Source organism: Prionailurus viverrinus, chromosome B2 (genome assembly GCF_022837055.1).
Source record: "Prionailurus viverrinus isolate Anna chromosome B2, UM_Priviv_1.0, whole genome shotgun sequence".
Lineage (NCBI taxonomy): Eukaryota > Metazoa > Chordata > Mammalia > Carnivora > Felidae > Prionailurus > Prionailurus viverrinus.
In genome coordinates, this window is record NC_062565.1 from 141162598 (window position 1) to 141179320 (window position 16723).

At 40.1% G+C, this 16723-nt stretch overlaps 1 long non-coding RNA gene across 1 annotated transcript; it reads left to right on the top strand.

Annotated features, from left to right (window-relative positions):
- Positions 1 to 1697: 1697 nt before the first annotated feature.
- Positions 1698 to 10883, top strand: LOC125166667 (uncharacterized). Its single transcript, XR_007152487.1, has 3 exons — positions 1698 to 2024; positions 2332 to 2438; positions 10723 to 10883. It is a non-coding gene; the product is annotated as an uncharacterized LOC125166667 (long non-coding RNA).
- The last annotated feature ends 5840 nt before the right edge of the window (positions 10884 to 16723 follow it).

Below are 16723 nucleotides of genomic sequence, written 5' to 3' on the forward strand. Positions count from 1 at the left end.
CTGGCATATTTCCCCACCCTGGGCACCTACATGTGTTCCCACGGGAGCCATGTGAACTCTACAAGCAGGATCCACTCTGTTGTGGGATCTGGGGCCACAGTGAGTTCGTGTCAAGGTTCATTTGGGCTCTTGTCTGTTTTGGAACCAAGCCCCTTGATTTATAAAATGTCGGAAACTATGTCCCCCAAAATTTTGCTTTCTGCCATTCATTAACTCAGTAGTATTTACTGGCACCAACTACATGCCAGAAACTCTACTAAATACCATGATCTTAGCAGTGAACCAGACCAACGCTGCCCTTGCCTTGTCGTCGTGAACACAGACTTGAGACAAATCATTTTGAAAGAGTCAGCAAAAGGTGCTTCTTAAAGCACAAAAACTCCTGCTTTGTCTTCCCACTTAGCGCCTCCTTGGCTCACTTTCTCTGGAGCCCTAACACCACCTTGCTTCCCCCAAAGCCTCTCCCTGACCTCAAGGCTCTGCACCCACCTCCACACGTCTCCCACCAGCCCCCTGCCAGAATAAAACTGTCTCCTGGCCAAGGCTGTGACATTACCACCTACTAGCCCGTTCTCCTACTTAGACCCGCCCTGAAGCCCGGGCCTTCTAGATTTAATGTTCACCTATAATCACCTTCCACCTGAACCTGTCGAGTCCCCAGTAACCAGCCCTAATCTGGAGAGAGGATGGGACCAGATACAAGGAAGGAGTCCCACGTATGACATGAATAGGAGCTAAAAAAAACAACAACAACAACAACACGTAGAAAGAAATCTCCCTGTGGTGAACTGTAATCTAATATCTAGCTTTCTGAAGAGTGATTACTTGTGTTATTTTTCTTATCGTCACAACCGTATTTGTTATTAAGCTCATCTAAATGAATAAATAGGCACATAACTTGGGAAGAAAGTCAGTTGGACTTTAATTAAACAACTTGTTTTTCTATCCCAAGAGTTGTTTAATAGAAAATTGTTTTACATACGTGTGTATTGAATCAGCTGTCAGTGTCAGCTGATCTGGAATAAAGTTCTTTGGTAGAAAACAGAGCATAAGCTACTCTGCATAACTCATATTCACAATTTGTAATTAATGGACCGACTTTATGGGGATTGTAGGCTTGAGAGAGGTGGAGAGGTATACTTCTAATCTTATATTTTTTAGCAGAGGTTATAAAGGTCGGCACCATTGATCCAAAGGAAAGAAACATACGCCAGCCTCCAATGTACAAAAATTGTTGACTTTGCCGATTTTTAAAAAATTGATCCCTCAATTAGTACAATGAAGGGAAAATTACTTTGTAGCTGCCAGAGAAAATTAAAACCACAAATATCTTTGTTGGAGCAATGATGCATTGTGATATAAAATGGAACTGTGGGCACAGAGTGGAGCTGCACGTATTTATTTGCTAGATCTGCTGATGTTATCCCTTTCTATACATAAGCAACAGCAAAAAAAAAAAAATCAAACATGCAGTAAGGCATTGGAAGAACATCACTGGAATTTTATCTGCTCAAGGCTTCGGGAATATGACTTTCCCTCGATTTTATCAGTATAGAACACAACATAGTTTCTATTCTAAAGGGATACATTGATCACAACCTCACAAAAGAGGTATGCATCATACTCCAAGAGAGAACTCTGCTACTCTACATTCTGATATTGTTACCTATTCTGTCATCAACATACGGCTTCCGCTTCTCTCTCATGCTCGCCTGAAGGCTCTCCTTTAAGCCACAAGCCAGAAATTTGGTCTGCAATAAAGAACAGCCTCAGAGCTCACGAAAAGGACTCTGCCGGGTATTTTTTAACAATTGGTATTTCAGAAAATAGAGTTAGAAGGTGACATCGCTTAGAAAATTGCAGAGGGACGTGGGATTTCCAGGATGCTTTGTAATTCAGTACCAGATAATTTTATAGAAGCCAACTGATGACTCAAGCTCTAATGGAAGAAGAATAAATTAAGAATGACTGAAGGAACTCAAGAAGAACATCTAATTGTGATCATTTATTTTGGAATAATGCTGGTAGGGTTTTTAGTGTTCTATTTTCTGGCTATATGGGAAGGCGCTTTTTTTCTTGATCTCAGCTGCTTTCCTTTTTTTTTTTCTTTTTAATTGTTGTAAAACATTTATAACAAAAAAAAAATTGCCATCTTAACTATGTTTAAGAGTGCAATTCAGTGGCATTAATCACGTTCACGATGTTGGGCAAGCATCATCATATCTATTTCCAAAACTTTGTCATTGCCCCAAATAGAAACTCTGTTCCCCATTCTCCAGCTCCTGGTAACCTCTAATCTATTTGCTGTCTCTATAAATTTTCTTGCTCTAGAGACGTCATGCAAGTGGAATTATACAATATAGTTGATACACTCTTATCCAGAGGGATACGTTCCAAGACCCACAGTGGATGCCTGAAGCCATGGATAGTACCAAACTGTATGTATACTATGTTTTTTTCCTATACATACATACCCACGGTAATTTATTTGTAAATTAAGCACAGTAAGAGATTAAAAGCAATACATAATATAAAATAGAATAATTATAACAATATACTATAATAAATCTATGGGAATGTGGTCTCTTTCTCTTTCAAAACTGTGCCTAAACCCCTTTCCTTCTTGTAAAGACGTGAGATGATAAAACACCTACGTGATGACATGAAGTGAGAGGAATGACCTAGGCACTGAGACATAGCATTGGGTTGCTATTGACTTTCTGGCCATATGTCAGAAGGAGGACCATCTGTTTCTGGACTGCGGTTGACCACAGGTAACTGAGACCACAGAGAGCCAAAGGGGAGATCATGGATGGCCGGGGGAGGGGAGCATTGTATTTGAGTTTTTACATCCGGGTTATTTCACTTGGCATAAAATTTTTCAAGTTTCATCTATTTTGTAGCATTTATCAGAACTCCACTGTTTTTTTTTAAAGTTTATTTATTTATTTTTGAGAAAGAGAGAGAGCGCATGGTGGAGGGGAAGAAAAAAGGGAGGGAGCGGGAATCCCAAGCAGGCTCTGCACAGTCAGCCTAGAGATCGATCCAGGGCTCAAAGTCACGAACCTCAAAATCATGACCTGAGCCCAAATCCAGAGTCAGATGCTTAACCGACTGAGCCACCCAGGCACCCCAGAATATCACTTTTTATAGCTGAATAACATTCTATTATGTGTATATATTACATCTTCTTTATCCATTCATCAGTTGATAGACATCCAGATTGTTTCCACCTTTGGCTGTTGTGAATAATTCTGCAGTGAGCAAGTATCCGCTTGAGTCCCTGTTGTAATTCTTTGGGGTATATACTTAAGAAAGGAATTGCTGGGTCATCTTCTTGATCTATGTCTAATCTCAGTTTAATAACTGTATGTTTGCCTTTTGTTCCCTCTAACTCCTCCAAATTCAGAAACAAATACTTCCATTGAGTTTCTTTACCTTTAATGGCCAGGTAATTATTTGCATTCATTTACTGAAACTAATCAGAATGTAATTGAACAAACTTTTTAATAAAGGCTGTACCTGGAGTGTCATGTTTCAGAATAAATCTCACTTATTCAGATATGAAAAACCCACCATTAAGGGTCAAGGTTCGCACTTCATGGGTGGAACCAACGCCTACAAAGTTCTCCTTGAAAACTGTTCTCATGTTTGTTCTGTCTTACAGGGTCCCAGACTTACAGGGAGACATTAGGAGAAACCTTAGGAGATTGGAGACATTTCAGAAAGAGGAACTCACACAGATTCCTAGGTACTTCAGGCAGAATCTGACAGAGATAGATTTCTGGGGGTTGGCTTTTTAGCCTCAAAATAGAAGAAATACAAGCAATGATTTATTTAAGCACTGGGGAATAGAGATTATTGAAAAGTGCAATCTTGGGTTTTTATAAAATCTTTGACAATGTTTTTTATTTTGATGGTTGCTTAATACCATATGACTCTAGACTTGATGACTATCCTATAGTGCGTATATGTATTCATTAATATTGAATGCTGCACCCATGAGGCCACACCTTTTTGAAACAAGAATATTCCATGGAGAAAATTTATAAACACACATTTTAAAAATCCAGAACTTGGAAATAGATGAAAAGATGGCTCATATCCTTTCCAATCATACCCAGAGCATCACCCAACAGGACTACCCAAGGATTGTCTGATTCTCTAAGCATATATGCTTTAATCATTTACTATTAATTAGGGTATGCTACAAATCTATAAGGATAGACTTCACGCTGTATAAAAATAATAATTACTCAAGTTATTTTTGTCATATGGGCAATGCAAATGAGTTTTACCCTGCAGATAAGCAAATGGCTTCTGTCTGGTTAAGAAGTGTTCATCACAAAGGTGAGAGTTGTATTGCTTATAACTGTGATATTCTCCAGTCTTGTGCATTAACCAGTTTTGTATGGGATGTGGCACTTTTTCTTTCAGGACTAAATACTTCTGTCCCTCTTACACTTTTTAGAGCCAGCTCACCAACTTTTTAATTTTCTCATTCATGATTTAAATACATCTTTGACATGTGCTCATTCGAAAAAAGAAAAAGTGAACGGCAGGTTAGACTAGCTGCAGACTTTGATGAAAAATCAGAAGGTTCAGATTACAACGGAATAATATCCTCAAAGTGCCCAGAGAAAATCATGGTCAACTTAGGTATTTTCAGATAACTGAAGATAAAGAAAATTCTATCAATCCAATAGAAGTGAGGAAAAGAAGGGAAAGAGACAAAGAAAAAGGACAGTAAACCAGACAGGGTAAATTAGATAGTGGAAGTAAATACAAACCCGCTAGTAACTTTAAAAATGTAAATAAATGCTTCTATTAAAGATGGGGAGGGGCGCCTGGGTGGCTCAGTTAGTTAAGCATTGGACTTCAGCTCAGGTCAGGATCTCAAGGCTGGTGAGTTCGAACCCCTCCTTGTTAGGCTCTGTGCTGACTGCTCAGAGCCTGGAGCCTGCTTGGGATTCTGTGTCTCCCACTCTCTTTGCCCCTCCTCTACTCACACTCTCTCTCTGTCAAAAATAAATTTTGATTTTTTTTTAATGGGGATTATTACGTGGATTTTATTCAGCTATCTGGTGTTTTCAAAAGCTACTAAAACAAAACCTCGTGAAAATATTTAAAATAAATACACAGCAAATTATATTCCAGACAAATACCAAAAAGCAATAAATTCCAACACAGAAAATTATTATCAGACAAAATAGAATTTCAGGAAAAATAATCAATAGACGTAAAAAGCTACTGTGCAACAACAAAGGGAAACTTTCTAACAATGAAGCATGAAAATCATGAAATTGCATGCACTCATCCGCATAGCTACAAAATACATAGAGCCCAGAAGAGACAGGATTACAATGCAAAGTTGACATACCTCTATCAAACAGAAACACCTAGTTAAGAAAATATTATTGAGGCTAAAGATTTTAATGACAAATTAAGTTTAATGTAAAAGCAAACATGAAATATTTGCAAAGAATGCCCTGCCTACTAGATCATGAGGATATTATGATAAATTTCAAGAATTCGTGCATATTTTAGGCACTGATATTCTGCTGAGAATAAATTCCCTGATAACAACCCAGTTTAACTGGAAATAAAACAATAAAGAAATGGCAAATGTTATACATGCCTGGGTCTCTCTTAGTCCCTTTCCCCCCATGTATTATCTAATAATGTATAGTTTAAAGAAAAGATCACAATAAAAATTGCAACATATTTGGAACAAAACAGCATTAAAAACTACTATGTACCATAACTTAGGAAATAGAGCCAAATGTGACTTAAATAGAAAAATGTATGGTCTCGGTATTTTTTTTTTAATACTGAAAATAAATTAACTAAGTATTCAGTTTCTGAATCTGGAGAAAAATCAATGAATTCAAATATAAGAAGAAAGGACTATGTATGAGCCAAAATAAATAAAATTGACCGGAAAATATAGACATCATTTGTAAGACACATATATTTTAAAAATTATGTAGCACAAAAAAATCTGGCAATATTAGTCAGGAAAAAAGAAATCAAGAGATCAATCAAAAAGAAAAGAAATAACAACTTTAGGGGAAAATGGGAAATAACTATCAATACATTTGAGATTTTTAAAGCCAACCGAGTATCATCAACAATTTCATGCCAGTACACTGAGAACTTAGTCAAATGTATAATTTTTGAGAAAAATGTGAATTAATAAAGTTATTTTATAAACAAGATGATTTATAAACCATTATATATAAATTTATTTTGATATTTTCCTCCAGGGGGAACTCAGAGCGGTTACCAAATCTTCAACAAATAATATTTACATAATATATAAAGCAATTTCAAAGAATAGAAAAAAGGAGAAATTTTCCTAGAGATCAAAACATGACATGAACAGTTAAAGAAAGGAAAATTATAGGTTAATTTCATAAAGTAGATGTAAAAAAATGCTAAATAAAATATTAGCAAGCACAATCTATTAATATAACATTTTGTAAAAATTGGTGAAATATAACAGCAACAAAACCCCAGAATGACCAAGTACAGTTTATTCCAGAAATGCAAAGATAATTTGCTATTACAAAAACTTCACACATTAATAGATTGAGGAAAATTAGGTGACCATCTAAATAAGTGAAAAACAAAAATTAATCAAATTCCACAGCTCATGAATAACAAATGCTTTTAATATTCTAAAAATATAAGGTCTCATGAAGGATTTCTACCAAAAGTCTACAACAAACCTTACAGAGAATGGGGGCACTTCAAGAATTTTCTCAGGCATCACCATTTTTATCATTCACAGTCCGGGGAGGGCTGAGTAAAAGCAATAACCAACAACAACAAAATGAATCAAATTTTTAAGAACTGGAAAAGAAAAACCACAATTTTCATTACTTACAGATAATGCAATTATCTACAGAGAAAAACCAAGAAAATTTTCAAAAACATCATTAGAATCAAATGTATTCTAATGTATTGCATTTACAGACTAATTTGGAGAGACACCCGAGCTGAATTTTTATCATGCTGACACTTTCCATCTATGAATAGGGTGCGCTTCTCCATTTATTTAGGTCTTCAAATAATGTATTCAAATACATTAGAAAATGTATCGAGATTGCTGGATTCAAGCCCACCACATAAAATTTGTATTTTTCTCTGCCACAGAATAAAATATTTAACCTAATCATTAAAAACAAACAAAAGTCTACTCTGTAGTAACTTGTTTCTTTCCTCCTGGAAGCCTATAGGTTTTTAGTCTTTATCACCCACTTTAATGAATTTCACAGGATGTGCTTGGATTCTGTCTTTTCTCCTCAATCCTCCTTACAACTTGGGGAATTTTTCAGTCTCCAGATTAAGTCTCACCCCACCTCATGCATATTTCCTTTCAGGGCTTCTTTACTAATATGGAACAACTTTTACTAATTATTTACTAATTATTCACATATTCAGTCTTGGGAATGTATCCCTGTCTCTTCTCCCTCATCATTTAAGCCTCTTTATACATTTGCTCTGTGCTCTGAAGTCATTCTTGGGCTTCATCTCCCAGTCTACTGATTAGGGTCCCAACAAGCTCTCCATTCACTGTCACCAAAAGCCTGGTGCCCAGCAGGATATCTCTCAGCTGAGATTTAAATAGAGCCCGAGGCCTCATCTATGTCACAGGGCATAAAGTTGTATGTATCCAATGGCTCAAGGGACACAAGTAGCTTGGGGCATAGGGAATGAGGGAAACGTAATTAGTTTATGTGTTTCCATTCACACCCCTTGACCAAAAGATCCCATTCACAATAGTACCAAAATACAAGATGTTGCAGATATGTGCAATCAATGCAACAAAAATGTAACAAGTTATGAGGGGAAAAATCCTAAAACATTATTGAAGGACTTCAAAGAAGACCTAAATAAATGGAGAGGTATTCATAGGCGGAAAGGGTCCGCATGATAAGAATTTAATTTGGATGTCTCTCCAAATTAGTCTATAAATTCAATGCAGTTCTAACAAAAATTGCACCACATATGTATGGAGCTTGATGGATTGAATCTAAAATTCATATGGAAGATTATAAGTTCAGGAAAAGCTAAGACAACTCTCAAAAAATAAAAGAGAGATGAAATTTGCCATATGACACAACGAGGCTTATTTTAAGGTTAGAATAATTAAGACAGTGTGATATTAGGCACAGTGAGAGAATTATAGATAATTGGAATAGCAGTGAAGGACAACTAATAAATTCAAATATATTTGGGAGTTTATTATATGACCATGGGGTCAATCTACCAGTGGGTGAGATTAAATATGCTTCAATTTCTATATCATTTTTGGCTACAACTGAAAGAGAAGTTAATCTTGATCAATATTTAATACGCACACTATATTGCATCTTTATTAGGTACTATGTCAGCGGACAGGGGTCTCTTACGGCGGGTAAGTACCCTGAGAAAGGCAGGAATACCACAACACAGAAGAGTTGCCCTCAACCACCATGAACAGACCTTAAAAATGCCCCATATTAAATGTAGAGATAATACCACACTTAAAACACATTAAAATTGGGGCGCCTGGGTGGCGCAGTCGGTTAAGCGTCCGACTTCAGCCAGGTCACGATCTCGCAGTCCGGGAGTTCGAGCCCCGCGTCGGGCTCTGGGCTGATGGCTCAGAGCCTGGAGCCTGTTTCCGATTCTGTGTCTCCCTCTCTCTCTGCCCCTCCCCCGCTCATGCTCTGTCTCTCTCTGTCCCTCTCTGTCCCAAAAATAAACGTTGAAAAAAAAATACATTAAAATACATTCATTATACATATATATATATATATATATATATATATATATATATATAAGATCATTGCAGCAAAGACATTGAAGCCAGAAATGTATCAAGGGCCACAGATTATTGTTTACGTGGCCTATTTTGTCAAAGTCTTTACAATCCAGTAGAAAATATATGGTATTTCACAATGAAATAGGTGAGAGATGGTGCAAATGTGTTGTTCTACAAAGAAGTTCGTGGTTTAGTTTGTGGCAAGTTATTTTAAATAATTGTCAAATTTACAGTTGAGCTGCACATAATTCTTTTACGAAGTGACAAGTGTTCCCGGTTTGCTGACCTTTTCTACGATGAAAAGCAGCTCTAAGTAGTTTGCTACTAAAAAGAAAAAAGAAAAAAAAAACAGTTTCAGGGAAAAAAATCATATTTAATCTGCCCCTTAAAAAGCAAGAGAACTTTTTAACAACAGTTGAAAAAGAAACTGCTTTTCAAAACTCAGTCTATGGATTAAGCATTTTGCAAAAAGATATTTGGGAACATTTCCATGAATATGCAGCCTTACTGCAGTAACAATATAAATATCTCTTCTATAAAATATACCGTATATGCATCTTTAAAACCGTAGAAACATAATTTTCCAACCAGCTTAACAATCATACCAATGAAACACGTCTGCGGGTTTTGAACCAGACCCCCCGCCACGTGGGAGGTTTGATGGGGAACAAAGCCCATGTCATCACAGAGCAGAAGGCAGATGAGTAGACCAGCCATCACTGCCAGGTGCCGAAAGTGCTCTCCGAGGAGGAGGGCTCCTAATTCAGTCTCAAGGGGGAAATGAAAGCTTCCCGATAGAAGTGATATCACAGTTGAAATCTGAAGGATACGCATGAAAAGGTGGGTTAGAGAAGGAGTTAGCAAAGAAACGTGGGATGAGGAAAGCTCACTGTTCACCCAAATGGACCATAGACCATAGCATGGCGGGGCCCACTGGCCCTAGAAGGTATCATCATGCTCTTCTTATTCTGACATCACAGAACCTGACCCTGAAAGTTTGGGTGGATATTTCAACTGGAAACTGAGACTGGTAATGTCAACAAGAGAGGCACGGGAGGAGAAGGCTGCTGGGATCAGAACGAGGTCCAGATGCAGGGGACGCACCCTTCCTCTCCTACCCCTTCCCATCACTTCACAACACTCTCCTCAGCCCTTATTCTCTCCCTCTCCCCTAAGGTATGCCACCCAGGCATCAGGAACCTGACCCAAGAACAGCCGTGTCCCTTTTTTTAAAAAAAAAAATACCTTTTTTATGTATGGTTGACAAAAAAAGTCATATCTAGATTGTCACTTGGATGCAGAAAATATGGGGGTTAATGCTTGTCTCCTCGTGCTCCAATCGAGGTTACCAGAGAGTTCTTTTCATTGAGTTTTTCACCCCAAACCCAGATAGCCATGCAATGGTACTCTGGTTTCCTTTGCTAATGTCCCTTCTGTATGTATGTCTGTCAGGAACCTCTTGGGGAAAAAGGTGTCACCTGTGGAAGAATGACTGGGTCCCTGGCCTAGCAGTGGTCAGACTTTACTGGGCACACAAATCAGTGGTGGGGTAGGGTGTGTGGGTCTTGTGAAATGCAGATTCCCATCCAAGTAGGTCTGGAGTGAGACTCTGATATGCACTTCGAACAAACTTCCAAGTTAGCAAAAGCCTCGGCCATCTTTTTACCTCCCCAATTTCCCGAAATAAGAAAGTACCTGATTCCTTTAAATGAAATTATGACAAATCACAGAAGATATTTATGCCATATCCTATGGGCTGAATTGCATCCCCTCTAAATTTCCGTGTTGAAGTCCTGGTGCCCAGTACCCTAAATGTGACAGTATTTGGAGACAGGATCTTTAAAGATGTGTTGAGTTAAAATGAGGGCGTTGGGGTGGACTCTAATTCAACCCGACTGGTATCCCTACAGGAAGAGGAGATTTGGACACACAAAGAGACACGAGGGGCACTCCACAAAGGAAAGAGCGTATGAGGACACAGCAAGAAGACAGCCATGTGCAAGCCAAGGAGAGAGGCCTCAGGGAAAACCAAACCGGCTGACAACTTGGCCTTGGACTTTCAGCCTCTAGACCCGTGGAAAATAAATCTCTGCTGTCGAAGCCACCCAGTTTGGGCTATTTTGTTATTGCGACCCTAGCAAACTAATACCTTGTGGTATTAAAAGAATTTGCAATCTTTGGGAAGTAACAAAAATAGTACAGGGAACTTCAAGTTGAAAATAGGCACTTACAGAATAGTCCATCTGACTTTCAAAAATGGAAACAGCATGAATTCCAAAAATTGCAGGTGAGCACAGTTGAAATGAATTCCCGTGGCAAAATTTTGGACAGGATTGTTAAATAGGTGGCTGGTGAGCTCTTAGAAAATAGAGCCATACGGGAAAAGCTGGGTTCACTCAGATTGTCATGCTGAGAAAACCTCATTTCCTGTGCTGATAGGGTGGTAGGTGGAGATTATGGGAAGGCCACAATCATACGGTATCTAGATTTCAGTAAGATATTTAGTAAGAGTCTGTCCTGTGATCCTTCAGGGAAAGAAACGGAAATGTAGAATGGACCAGGTTTGGCATTGGGTGGATTTGTGTCTGACTGAAATCCACGACCCTAGGATGTTAATCAAGGAAGCATTATAAACTTGCAGATTAAGACCACAGTTATGCCCATAACAATGACAAGTTATAGCTCTAATTGCATACATGCAAACACAGAAATTATGTGTGGCAAAGATTGCTCATTTCTTCCAATTTTCCTCTTCTTTCAGAGAATAGAATGTTTAGCTAAGGAGATGAACATCCGGAAAAAAAGAAAAAAGAAAGACTACATTTCCAGCTTTTTTTTACAAGCTGGTGTAGCCATGTGACTAAGTTCTGTCCAACAGGATGAAAGCAGATGTGATGTGTTCTGGGGACGACGTCCTTAAAAGGAAGATGTGTCTCCCCCTTTACCGTTTACCACATCTTATTGAATAGAATAGAAGCATGTTGGTGAGCCAACTTGGCCGAGGGATGGTGGACAGACGAGATTTCTGACCCCAAGGAGAATTCAGCCCAAGACTCTTTATACCCAGAGAGTTAAGAAAGAAATATGCTTCTATCTTGTTTAAGCCACCGTTATGCTGAAACTCTGTCTGAGCACCTGCACTTATAGCCTAAGTAATTGAACATGTTTATCTGATTGGCAGAGGGCTCTAAGCTAGGGAAAATAACCAACACATTCAACATCAATCAGGAGACCAAGAAAATCTCAATAGAATAGAATGAAAGCCCAAACTCATATGATGCATTTTAACAGTCATACATTTACGTTAAAATAATAAATTGCATAATAAAGTGCAGGAAGATCCACCATAAAACAAGTTCGTGTGTTTAAAAAAAAGGGTTTTCTATGACTTCAAAGCCACAATCTCAGTGCTGTAGTAAGTAAATATGGTCTCAGTGATATTAAGAACATCACCCAGTCCATTCTGACCAAACAGGAAAGCAGCCAGAGGGGGACTGGGACACAAAGTACAATGAAGACAACTGTAGTCCCTTAACTGAATGGGCTGCTTTCCACGGGCACACAAAGAAAAAATGGCTTCATTCTCTCCTACACGGGCTTCAGACATACTGGGTTGAATGTCTTCTTTCCTTACCACATCACACCTCACGCAGGCTCTGTGTCTTTGGAATCACATTCATTTCTAATGGTCTCACAACTCAAAATTCATTTTAGACATTAGAAATTTTGGTCTTGATGAAGGACAGCTGTGAGGGGGGGCTATTTCACCATAGGTCTCTGGGCTTAGAAACATAAATTCCAGTATAAATCAAAAGTTCAGGGGCACCTGGGTAGCTCAGCTGGTGAAGCGTCCAACCAGCTCAAGTCATGATCTCGTGGTCCATGAGTTCGAGCCCCGCGTTGGGCTCTGTGCTGACAGCTCAGGGCCTGGAGCCTGCTTCCGATTCTGTGTCTCCCTCTCTCTCTCCCCCTCCTCCACTCATGCCCTATCTCTCTATGTCTCTCTCTCTCTCTCTCTCTCTCTCTCTCTCTCAAAATAAATAAACATTAAAAAATTAAATCAAAAGTTAAGTATCATGTCCAAGTTACAGTTCTGGCCAGGCTCTTGGATCAAAACCACAAGTAGGAGGGTATGAGCTGTATCATCATTCCCTCTCCTGGACCTCCTCACCCTCTTCTTGCAATCACCTTACTTCTTGAGGCATAACAGCTCAGAAAATGGGTAGAGAGAAATAGAACTACTACCACTAATAACAATAACAACAACAATAATAATAATAATAATAAAAGGGATCAAAAGTTTGTTAACTTAGCTAAACCTACGGATGTCCTCTCTCTTGGCAATTGCCAGCCGGCTGTCCTTTTTTCCACCATGGCAGGGGTAGAGATGTTGGCCCACTCACAGAGCTCATTTCGAGGTCCATCAGTGACCCTCACAGGAATCTCTAAGCTCTGCAACTCCCCGACTTGGTCATGGGGTCCACCAGAATTTTCGTTAGCCTCTCCTCCCTGACATCTGTGCAGTGTAGCCCTCAGACTCTTACTCTTACTTGTACTATGTCCTCTTAAGCAAGGGCTGCCCTTGTGAGCAAGCGTTCATCAGCGCTCCCCCGGGGCCATATTCACTGGGACCGTGCCTAGGACACAGTCTCGATCCTACAGACATTAGGAGCAAGTACCAGCTGCTTGCACCACAGGCAGATTCTGCCAGACTTGGGTCTTCAGTATCCTCCAGGCAGGAAGCAAATACCAGTCTCCAAGTTCACACATCCTGAGCCTCCAGGGAACAGATCTCACACTTCTTCAAGAACACCTCACTCGTCTCTGCGTGGATGAACCAAGGTAAGCCTGAGAGCTCCCACACCCATGTGCCAGGCTTACCTCTGGCACGTGCCCCAATCCCTGTGAAATTCTTTTGGAGCCCTTCATGCTTGTTGGGGGGCACGTCTTCATTCCCCACAGGAAAAGAAGGAGAAGAACCAAATATTTCACCCTCAGTCGGCGGATCCCTGTGCCGATCCAGTCAATTGTCTGAACTCTTTGTCTCCCTCTACAGGCTAGATGGCCTGCTGGAGGTGAGGGGCAAAGGACCAATGTGTCCACATCTCATTACATCCACTGAGTGTGTGGCCTCCGTCCCTTAGAATGAGAGAGGATTGAGGACCTGAATGGCACTGCTAACTGTTCCCCCCAAAACATTCTCTTCTTTCATAGCACATAGCTAAAAGCACATAGTTACCCCACAAATAACTTTATTTCCCTCACCTCTTTGTAGCTAAGAGTCTGGATTCAGATTTAGGTCTAACATTAGACTAAGTCGCGTGAGTTTAGAATGCCAGCAGGTGGGGCACACTCTCTTCGGGGTGCTGTTGTTGGTCGCGGGGTCAAGGCTTCACCTCTGCGCCGTGTCTCCCGGCCGTGCCCCAGGTTGTGTAGATAATTACTCACGCGTGGAGAAGAGGTAGGAAAAAGGTCCCCACGTCCTGGCGTCCCTTTGTTCTGTCCTGAACAAGGAACACGACCTGTCAGGTGTTTGTTCCAGAAGCACCCCACTTCCCCTTCTGTGCAATAAATTAACCTCAAAATGTACTGGTTTAGGGGCACCCGAGTGGCTCCATTGGTTAGGCGTCAGACTCTCGGTTTCCGCTCACGCCATGATCTCATGGTTCGTTTGACCGAGCCCTACATGGAGCTCCGTGCCGACGGTGCCGAGCCTGCTTGGGATTCTCTCTTCTTCTCTCTTTGCCACAAGTGGGGGAGGCCCCGCCTGTGCTCGCTCTCCCTTTCACTCTCTCTCTCTCAAAATAAATATAGAAACATTCAAAAAGATTAGTGGCTTAAAACACAGTTTCCTTGGGTCTGGAATGTGGGACTTAAATTAAGTGGTTCTGCCTCAGACTCTCTTAAGCTGGCAGTCAGGATATGTTATGGACCCCATGCCTTTGTTCTCCTCAGATGTGTATGTCGAAACCCTAACCCCCAACAGGATGGTATTAGGAAGTGGAGCCTCGGAGAGGTAATTAAGTAGAGATGAGGTCTTGAGAGCGGAGGCCCTGTGACGTCAGCATCCTTGGACTTCCCAGCCTCCAGAACTGTGAGAACTGAACTTTTGTTGTTCCGGCCACCCGGCCTGTGGTATCTTGTTATAGCAGACCGAACTAAAACAAGATGTCAGCAGGAGCTCGGTCATCTCAAAGCTTGACTGGGGCTGCAGTATCTAATTTCTGCAGAGGGTCCATTCACATGGCTGTTGGCAGGGAGCCCCAGCTGCTTTACCACTTGGGCCCTTCCGTGATTCTGAGGCCAGGACAAAGTAAGTACGAGATGATCCTAGAATATCTTTTAGCGCCAGAAAGAAAGGAAGTGCTAAAAAAAATGTTTTTTTAATTTTAAGTTTATTTATTTAGAGAGAGACAGAGAGAGGGAGCAGGGGAGGGGCAGAGAGAGAGGGAGAGAGAGACTCCAAAGCAGGCTCCACACTGTCAGCACAGAGCGCAATGTGGGGCTCGAACTCACAAACCGTGAGATCATGACCTGAGCTTGAACCAAGAGTTGGAGGCTTAACCGACTGAGCCACTTAGGCGACCCTAAAAGAAATTTTTTTTTTTTTTTTAATGAGGGCATGTTGAAAGGACCAAAGAACCAAGCTTAAAGGCTCCCAGTGGCCTAAGCTACTACGACTTGAGCAACATAATAAATAACAATATATTGGATTATCATCTCCAAAAAAAGAAGTGTCCATAAGCCTATGTTTATATAAATAAATAACTGAATAAATAAACAAAAGAGAGAGAACAAATCTTCCTGAAAGAAGAATTTCATTTAACAGATATAGAAGGAATTAGGGAAATAGAAAATCACCACTGGAACATCACCATAATCATTGCTGCAGGCAAGGTTAATTGATAATTATTAAAACTAGTGGGTGAACTTTTAAGAAGAAACAAAAGTGCTTGCATCCATTTGTATCCTTCTTCAAATTTACTCATTATGGCTGTGGCTTGAAAACACAACCCCGAATTCTTTGATAGGCCTCCCTTTGGGAGGTGGGGGTTAATTCCCCTTCCCTTGAGTGTGGGCGGGATTTAGTGCCTGCCTCTAAGGAACAGACTACTACGACAAGGGGGAAAGAGTAACTTTACAGCGCAGAGAGCTAATGGATATCACCTTAACCAAGTGACCAGGGTTAACATCACCTGTCATTAGCCTTCTTGATATGATGCGCTCGTTGAGATGGTACAATGAGAAAGGCAATCACCTTTGTGATATCCTTCCCCCAAATCCATTACCCCAGTATATTTCTGACAACACGTCAGATAAATTCAGATTGAGGGGCATTCTTCAAAATACCTGGCCATTAGTCTTTAGAATGTTTGAGGTCATGAAAGACAAAGACACAGAAATGGTCCCAGATTGGAGACTCTACAAAGACATGACGCCCAATTGTCATATGATATTTTGAATGGGATCCTGGAACAGAAAACGTGGATTAATGGTAAATTCAAATAAAGTCAGTAGTTTAGTTCATGGCATTACCCCAAAATTAATCTCTTAGTTTAGATGAATGTGTCATGGTTTGTGAGGGGTTAATCTTAGGGAAGGCCAGGTGAAGGTGTATGGGGACACTCTAAAATCTCTTTGTAACTCTTTAGTAAATCTAAAATCATTTCAAACTAAAAAGTTAAAAAAAAATAGATCTGGTTTCAAATAATTTGGTGAGAGTTGTGGATGATGAGATCTCTCACCTGTGAGGTAGGGAGTCAAGTCATTTGCTGAGAAAAATAAGGATAGAGCAAAGACTTGCTACAACGTCTATTCTGCATTTTAACAAATTATCCAAAAAAAGTCACTGTGCCATGCTGCAGTCAGGCAATGTCTCCATATATCTGCCACCCCTGTGCTCCATGGGCA